The sequence below is a fragment of the Antennarius striatus genome, chromosome 14, assembly GCF_040054535.1.
Source record: "Antennarius striatus isolate MH-2024 chromosome 14, ASM4005453v1, whole genome shotgun sequence".
Classification (NCBI taxonomy): domain Eukaryota; kingdom Metazoa; phylum Chordata; class Actinopteri; order Lophiiformes; family Antennariidae; genus Antennarius; species Antennarius striatus.
The window spans coordinates 13,776,517-13,786,009 of NC_090789.1; positions in this window are offsets into that span (position 1 = coordinate 13,776,517).

Genomic DNA, 9,493 nt, shown 5'->3' on the forward strand with positions numbered 1-9,493 from the left:
TATCTGCCCCAGACTAAAAGAAAAAAAAATCCCTCACCTGCAGACACAGAGGCAGAATGAACTGATAGTGAACCAGAGATCTTCTTTGTATGGTAAATGGGTTGGAGGTGAAGTTAGCTCGATCGTAGGCAAACGCCGAGGGTGTTTTTAAATGTAGAGTTCAAGCAACTCACTTCGTGAACTCAAGAACTCTCCTCATCTTTAAGAGATTCAGATTTCCAAACACTAAACCGAGAAGCTTTGAAGGAAGATGGAAAGTTTGGGGGTGAGAGACTTGTTGTTAAACTCACAGGAAGAGTTTGCTTTAGCTTGCACTGTGTTGATCCCAAACTGTTTTCCATTCTGTGGCAGATGCCAAAAATTCCCAGTTTGAGGTTCAGGGTTCTCCTGTGTGCTCTTTCCAGATGGGAGAGTGCAGGGAGGAAGGCAAGTCTGACTTCATTTAAATAGCACATAGCAGATGCAAGGGAAAATCTAATGGGCTTTACTTGAAAATTAAGAAGTGAAGACAGAAAGGAAAAACCATTCGGACAGAGGAGAGTTTACATGCCTTTATCACTAATTTTTGAAGGTTTGCAAGGTTCATTATTCAAAAAGCAACAAAAAAAGAATGAATCTGAGCCCATTTGAAGTCCCCATGAAGGTATTGAAAAACCGTACCATGAAAATTAATAGCAGCGTCACAATTTCTTTGTGATCACATTTATTCTATTTTAAGTATTCTAAACAAGTGTGGGTGAGAGGCTGTAAGACAGAGATTTGGGAGGAAAGTATGTTTCACTTGTCCTTGGACTTTTCACCATGGTCCTTTTATTCAGCAGAAAAGGTTTTCGAGGCTATCTCTCATGACGTACTCAGCCAGCTCAGATCTGGATGTCCATTTCATTTCTCCTTGTTTCTTTCATGACCAAAGGCCGAGGATAGAAATGTAAATTAATTCAATAAATCAGATGAGACAATGTTAACATGAGTCCAAAGTAATCCGAGATTAATTTTAATTTTCAAAGCAACGAAAATAAGACCAGGATACATCATATAGCCTAGTTTGAAAAAAGTATTTGAGTTTTTCCACAGGCAAATGTACTGATAGCTCTCACTAATGGTAACTTTTAAAGGTTAGCCCAATAAGTGTCAAAGTGAATTACAAAAGGGGATAGCAGTACGCTATTTTGGTCTCTTCTGTTACTTTCACTTATTTTTCACTTGTATTTTAAATTCTTAAATCTTGTATGTGTCACTGCCAGGTTTTAACCAAAAACCTGCCAGGTTTGGTTAAAACCTGGCAGAAACGAAGGGTTGGTTTGACCAATTTGTTGGTAGACATGTCTTGTTGGAATTTAGATAACTCTCAAAACCTGTATTCTTAATCTGAAACAGGCTAAAATGCAGAAATATGCTTAGTAGTTTATAGATTTCCCGTTATTGCATGGAAACAATACATTTCAAATCCATCAAAATATAAACTGGACAGAACAGGCTGAAAATATCCAGACAGGAAATGTGTGAAAGTTAAGGTGAGTTGAATTTGTACTCACCCTGTGTGAATGGATTTTTTCTCAATCCACAGATGAAGAACTGGTGCAGTGAGGCCGCTGGGCTCTCTCCTCATCCTTCTCTTCAAGACAAGGATGAGAGGTATCTACTGCAGATGAGAAGAGTGGAAAGAGGTCCAGATGAGAGGTCATGCCGGTATGTGAATGAGGAGGGGAGCAGAGGGGAGTCAACAAGACAGGAAAAACACAGGAGGAGATGGGTGAGAAGGGAACACGAGAGAGCACGCTGATGCTGAGATTGAGTGGAGAGGTGAAAGAGGGGAACAAGAGAATAAATAGTAGAAGAAAGGCAGACTGAATGAGGTGAGGAGAGATAGAAGATAAGAGAGGAGGAAAGGAAGGAGACAAGCAAACAAGACAAGCTGGGAGTCGAGGGAAGTGAAGTGAGAGGTGTTGAAAAAGGTGGACGAGGTGTGGATATGAAGGGGTATAGGCTGTGAGGGGAGACTAGCAGACAGTGTGTGTGTGTGTGTGTGTGTGTGTGTGTGTGTGTGTGTGTGTGTGTGTGTGTGTGTGTGTGTGTGTGTGTGTGTGTGTGTGTGTGTGTGTGTGTGTGTGTGCGTGCGTATAAATGTCTGGTTTGGGAGCGAGAGAGGAGTCCGACACAGAAGGGTGTTGCTGCATAAGCATTCTGTCCAACTGTCTTGCCTCCCGTAACCACCGGAGACGAGTGATGTCAGAACTCTTTCCTTCAACATGTCTCTCTCTCTCTTGTCAGTTACTGCTTCATTTCCCTTCTCGCTCTCTCACGCTATCATTCTCTTTCTCTCTTTCCCTATCCAACAGTCTCTCTCTCTCAACCATTGTCTGTCTCATCTGTTGTATTTCCCATCCCTCTCTTTTTCCCTTCTTTTGTTGTTTATTAATTTATTCATGCATCGTTCAAATGTCTAGCAATTAGTATAAAAGCTAGAACATGAGGGCCACATGCTCATAAATGTCTCCCTCTGTTTGTGTGTATATGTGTGTGTCTATGTGTGTGTACGTGTACACGTGTGCTATAAGTTATGTATATCTGAATGTCATCTATCTGCAGTAACAGTCAGGTGTTCCAATGAATCCCTATAGTGGACAGAATGAGCTGGCTAATGGCTAATTTGACCAGTGGGCATGATATACTGGATTCACATCGACTGTTTTTTAAATAGAAACAAAATGAAGAAGAGATGAGAATGATGTCAAACACACATTAGCCATACCACATTGTATCAACTGAGATAATTATGCTCTTAACTTACTAACAAAATATATCATTTTTCACCCCAAACATAAATTAATGGGTACTTCCTCCCTCCTCCAAAAATATGAAATTTAAGTGAATGGATCTCATCAAATTATCCGTAGCTGTGACTGTGAGCAGGAGTGGTTGTCTGACTTTCATGTGAGCCTGCAATGAGGTGGTGCTTCACCTGGGGTGTATCTTGCCTTTCCTCCAGCTAGGATATGCTGAAGCACGCCTGTGACGGCAAGGTGGGTAAGTGGCTGATTGTTTTATCTACATGAAGATGGATGGATAGAAGGTTGCTTTCCTATACACAGAAGGAGACTATAACCAATGGGAAAGAGTAAATAGTGATACATAGAGCAGGGATTACATTTTATTGTTTGCATTTCATCATATCACTTACTGGAATAGACAGTTTTACAACATGTTCCTTGGAACATCCACATTTAATATATTCTTACAGTTCACATTTATATCAATATGTGTACACACACTGCTGCATGCAGTGCTGCACCAAAGGATTAATATAGTGCTTTATAAGCTGATAAAATGATATGAGCAGCAACAGGCTAGAAAGACAATGCTCTACAAGAGGAAATCTCGAGGTCAGCCAAATCTGTGTGAGAAAGCCAGGAGTTACGGTTTGGAAGTAAAGCGCTGATCCCGTGAGGTTAAAAGGTCAGATAAAACGAAATTTTAATAATTACAGTGAAGACTTATTACATCAGTGTAAAAATATACTGCAATCACTGTGCTGTATTACAGATGATGTAAACATTAAATCATCACAACCTGATGAAAATTCTAACATCCACTCCGTCCACTTGGCTATGAAGAAAAAAAAACATAATTAACATTCATCAGAATTGTATGCAGCAAAGTTGAAGATCAATTGTAAATTATGAAACATTAATGATATCAAAACAATGACATTATGAAGAATAATTACTTCTGTTTCCGTCCCTAACTTATGTGGATAATATCTATTGCGACTTTAATTAAATGTGACAAATTAAAGCTGGAATAAATGAGGGGATTTAGCTCAGACAGGTAAAACAAAATGCTTTTGCTATATCTGGAGAATTTAGATAATTTTGGAGTGAGAAATTAAACATGCTAAATGTTGTTTTCTGACAGCTCACTGTCTTGACTGATTTGCTCATAATTTGTGCAGAAATGCAGTGTTTTTTAGATTTATTATTTGTTATAATTATTAGGAACCAGGAATAGGAAGAAAGCTGAGCATCATTCATTGAAATGCATTACACACACACACACACACACACACACACACACACACACACACACACACACACACACACACACACACACACACACACACACACACACACACACACACACACACACACACACACACACACACACACACAGAGCAAAACCTCATCTTTTCTTCTAGTTCATCCATGTTGAAACATTGACCAAGGCTGGCTGTGTTTACTGTTATTTTCTAGACCAGTGACATTCATTTTTCTTTAACGCCTTGCGATAGGATGGAGCATTTTCTGTATTCCATCTCTTGCTGTGACAACTTTTTAATGCATTCATTAGACATGAGTCTAAGTGTATTCACATACTTAAGCATTCACATGCTTAAGTATTCATGTGTTTGTATGTGTTGAGGTGTATGTGTGAAACAGCATGTACTAAAATATGTGTGTGTGTGTTGTGTGTGTGTGTGTGTGTGTGTGTGTGTGTGTGTGTTTGTGTGTGAGTGTGTGTGTATGTGTGTGTGTTGTCATGCGGTTATTGGTTTGTGACTGACGTTTCCAATAAACATCAGCATTAAGGCAAAACTGAGCAGGAGAGTGAAACACCTATGTTCCTCCCAAGTCACCCGCTCATCCTCTCTCCCTTGTGTTTCTCTAGTCTCTGTTTTCCCCCTACTGTTCCTTCTATATTGCCTTTAGTCTGCCACTTTTCTTCAACTTCCTCTCTACCTGTCTCCCCCCTCATTGCCTCTACGTCTCTCAGTCAGGAACTAGAGAAATATCTTCAGCAGTATACACAGAGGTGGCATGGCTGAGTGTGGCTGAGGAGGCCTTTATGTGTCAGGAGAGGTTACTGATAGAGTTACTGCCTGTTCTGGTTGACATATCTGCTAGCTTAGGTTTGCTCCCCTGGGTCTCCCTTATCGCCCTGCATACCGCCGGTGCCAACTGAGATGGCTGAGAGTTAGATCATCTTGTTTTCTTTTTTTTTTTTTTTTACACTCATGTTGAAAATGCAGTGTCCTTAGTAACAAGCTTGACAAGCTTGACAACAAGATTCAGGCATGACATCATCATGATGCTATAAAAGTCCATCAAAACCACATAATAACAAAGGACAAATAACAAGCCAGGCACACACTCACCCCTACCAACAATTTTGGGGTGATTAGTTCACTTAAGAAGGAGTGCATTTCACTGTTTCTTAATTTTTTGTGAACTACTCCTTCATTATAGAAAGCCAATGCTTCTTCTCTTTGTACGCATTTATTCTGGCTGTTGGAGTAACTTCAAGTCTATATTACATTTTCAAAATGGCAGTGAAGCAGTAGCATGCAAATTCAGTCTACAGATCTTTTTTACTGCTACTTTTTACTGCTACAAAGTCAACAAGGGGTAGGTAGCGGTAGGTGGTGTTAAATCTTACAGTAAATACCGGATTGCCTACACTCCAGGCTGCCGCCCCTCTTGTTAAAGATGAACAAATGATCTGCTGATGTTAGCTGTCCTGCCTGTCAGAGCTGGCGTACATTGTAGCTCCCCTGACTCTGAGCCACCGCCATATGGTGAGACAAGAGCCAGGATAATAACAGCAGCTGTATGTATGTTAGAATATATGGCTCTGAGCATTAACATACCATAAACTGTCGTCAGAGGTGTCTGAGTGCTGGCGGTGGAGACGAGTGTCATGTTAAAAGTTGACTCACTTTGTAGCTTGGCTCTGCGTCACTGCCATATGGTAAGACAACCCACTGCTGAGCAGTGTTCACTGTCTTACCGTAGTGTGAGCTGGTGAGTGTGCTCACACTCATTGTTCCTTAGAATGTCACATAATGCATCACAATGTTTTGCGCTACTACATTTAAATGTCTTTAACACTTACAGAAATAAATCTGAGACAGGGCTCACTGCACACATAGAGAAAATTAAAACCATGATGCTATCGATGATTTAATGCTAGAGATATTCCATGCTGGTAAATGTTGTACAGCAGTATTATTAAATTGCTCTTCAGTCAGTAGATATTTTAAAAAGCTCCTGGTAAATTTTACTCAGTTTAATACCGAGTAAAATTTAACACAAATGTAACACTTGCTGTAATTAGCATCCTGTCACTGTAATCCATTGCATTATATTTAAGTTTTTCAGTTATTACAGCAAATTTGTTTTAACTGTGTGAGTTTAAACTTCGCTTTAAGTTTGCAAACGTCAGTCAGCTATGGCTCTATTTTTTGGCAAATACAAAGATTCTGGGCGACACTTCATCGTTTCTTGTTATTATTGCGTCATGAATGAAATTGTTTCTTTTGACAAATCATTATTGCTTTTTCTGCATCTCTTTTCTTCTCCATGAGTGACTCCGTGTCTCTTGTCCATCTAACACCCATCCCCCTCCTTCACAGACAGCCGATGTTGTCGTGTCAGCAGAATAGTTATTTTTCAGGCGCAAGCTGCCACTCCTATAGAACTTAATATGCGTTTGCGCCTTGTGTGTGTGAGTGTGTGTGTGTGTGTTGTGTGTGTGTGTATGTGTACTCTATATGTCAGGACACATATACCTGTCTTTGGAAGATGGTAGAAAAAAAATAAGTGTGTAATTTAAGTGTGTGTTTGCGTACATTTCCTCCTACTGCATCACACACCTGGACTGCTGTCTGCCTGAATTTGCTGCATAGTGTTTCATTGCTTAACACTGCTTTACACACCATGTGACACACTGGATGGCTCTTTGTTTTCCTGCATTGAGTATTTATGCAGCCTGTCTCCATCACTGCACCAGTGAGATGTTCTCCTTCAATCTATCTGCATTATAGCTGAATTCTCAAGGTGCAAGAAATATCTGAGATTTCCTGCAACATTGCATCCTGCTACATCCTTCTGCATACTCTTAAACATCTGACTGAAAGCTCACTGTGATCAAATCTAACTGTTAGATCTACTATTTTAAAGCAGGAGTAAAGATAGTGTTGGGGTCTGCCATTGCAGGTGTGAAAACAAAAATCAATGACACAATTGATCCTCACTGAATACATGCCAGGCGACACGGTGGCGCAGTGGGTAGCACTGCTGCCTCGCAGCAAGAATGTACTTGGTTGGATTCCACCTGGGGCTTTTGTGTATGGAGTTTCTTTATTCTCTCCGTGTCTCTGTGGGTTCTTTCCAGAATCCCTCCCTTACCAAAAAAATTCAGCTTAGGTGAACCGGTTGCTGTAAATTATCTGTAGGTGTGTGGCCCTATGATAAACTGGTGACTTATCTAGCGTGTACTCTGCCTCTCACCCGTAGTCAGGATAGGATGAGTCCCAGCGTAACCCATGCCCCGGATTTGGATGAGCGGCTGAAGATGAGAATGACTAATGACTATGACTGAAGATGAGATGACTATGATCATCTCATCTTCAAGAAGATGAATGAATAAATTATCAAGAACATTTGTTTGAGTTCCCTTCTACATTAAGTAAGTCAGTTGGCTGCCAGTTCAGTTTATTGTGGTTTTCAGCTTATATGTGCAGTGAGATATACAGATTTAAAATTTGAAAGAAAGAGCAACAACAAGAGAGTGCAGGCATCAGAATTCATTTAAGATTGGGGGGTGCCTGTGCTTGTTCAGTTTGTTGCAACCCTTTAAAACACTGAGGATAACAAAAAGTTTAAATGGAAGTACTTATTTTTATAATTTTATATCATATTAATAGTTTGAGTAATTGAACTGCTTCTTTGTCATGATTTCTCATTACAAAGCACAGGATAGTTTGGTTGTCCAGCACTGGCCATTACTGAGCACCAGTGGCGGGCCTTGCATTTTAAACTCAAGCCTTCAATAATGTTCTACTTATGGTCAAACTTGCATAAATACATCCCATAATACTGTAGGTGGGTCCCACCCCTGCAACAATGTAGTGTTCGAGGACTGAGGCCTTTATAACTTCTCACAAAAGGTGACAAAAACCATCACTTCTGAAGAGGTGTCAGCCCTATTACTTTCATTGTCACTCGCACTGAATAACCCTGTGACCACATCTTTATAGACGTCACACAACTGTGTCACAGAACAAAACTGACTGAAATGAGCATCATTTATGACACCACAGCTAGAGAAACAAAATACAGGAATATACTAATACCCTACTAGATGTTGCATCACCTCTATCATATATAAAACGGGCTATTTTCCAGTAGTGACGGCATAATAGTGAAACAAGTTTCTTTCAAATATGAAAAATTAAATAAATAAAATGTTTGTACTCACCAAAACAGCTGTTCAAAAGGCTCATTTAAATACAAAATACATTCTCCTCTCTTTCCTCAAGAATACTTTGATGACTTGGTTGCACAGTTAATCTGTGCGTTGTAATTCCAGCGACAACTCCTTTTCTATTGACATTGAGGCTAGTGCTGAAAGCGCATCTGTCCGGTCTCTTTAGTCTCACAAGAACTAGCTTCTCAACAAATGTGTGTATTGAAAATGGCGTTGCGAGTATATTGACAACCAAATCTTAATTTTTGCCTCATTCAGCCATTGTGACAGCAAAAAACAAGTAGGTTTTTCAGATTCAAAATGTGCGCAGACTTCTCCTAAAGCTCTATGCTCTAAATGGTAACCCGACACTTGTGATCTGCATAGCGCCATCTTCTCAGAGTGAGTACCCAATCCCAGAACATGTATGTGTAAGGACATCGTGGGCTAGCTAGCAGGTCCTAAAAGGCCAATTCGTGATCTGGTTGGCTATTGCGTCTGTCTATTAATTATATGGGGCTGATTTATACAGACACACACAAATATTTAAATATATTTATTTAAGGAACAGAGAGTTGTAATTGGTGCAGACTTCAATGGATGTGTTGGTGCAGGAAACAGGTGATGAGGAGGTGATGGGCAGGTTTGGTATTCACGAGAGGAATGCAGAAGGACAGATGGTGGTTGACTTTGCAAAAAGGATTGAAATAGCTCTAGTCATATAGTGAATACTTTCTTCCAGAAGAGGAAGGAGCATAGGGTGACCTATAAGAGTGGAGGTAGGAGCACACAGGTAGACTACATCTTGTGTAGACGGTATAATCTGAAGGAGAACAGTGACTGCAAAGTAGTGGTAGGCGAGAGTGTAGCCAAACAGCATAGGATGGTGGTGTGTAGGATGACTCTGGGGGTGAGGAAGATCAAGAGGGCAAAGGCAGAGCAGAGGATGACATGGTGGAAGCTGAAAAAGGAAGAGTGTTGCATGACTTTTAGGAAGGAGTTAAGACAGGCTCTGGGTGGTCAGGAGGTGCATCCAGATGACATTGATAACTACTGCCAATGTGTGATCAGGCAGACTGGTAGGAGAGTACTCGGTGTGTCATCTGGAAGGAAAGTAGATAAGGAGACTTGGTGATGGAACGAGGATGAAGAGTGGAAAGGCACTCAGTCCTGATGATATACATATGGAGGTATGGAAGTGAGGTATGGAAGTTTCTGACTGGTTTTTCAACAGGATCTTAGGTAGTGA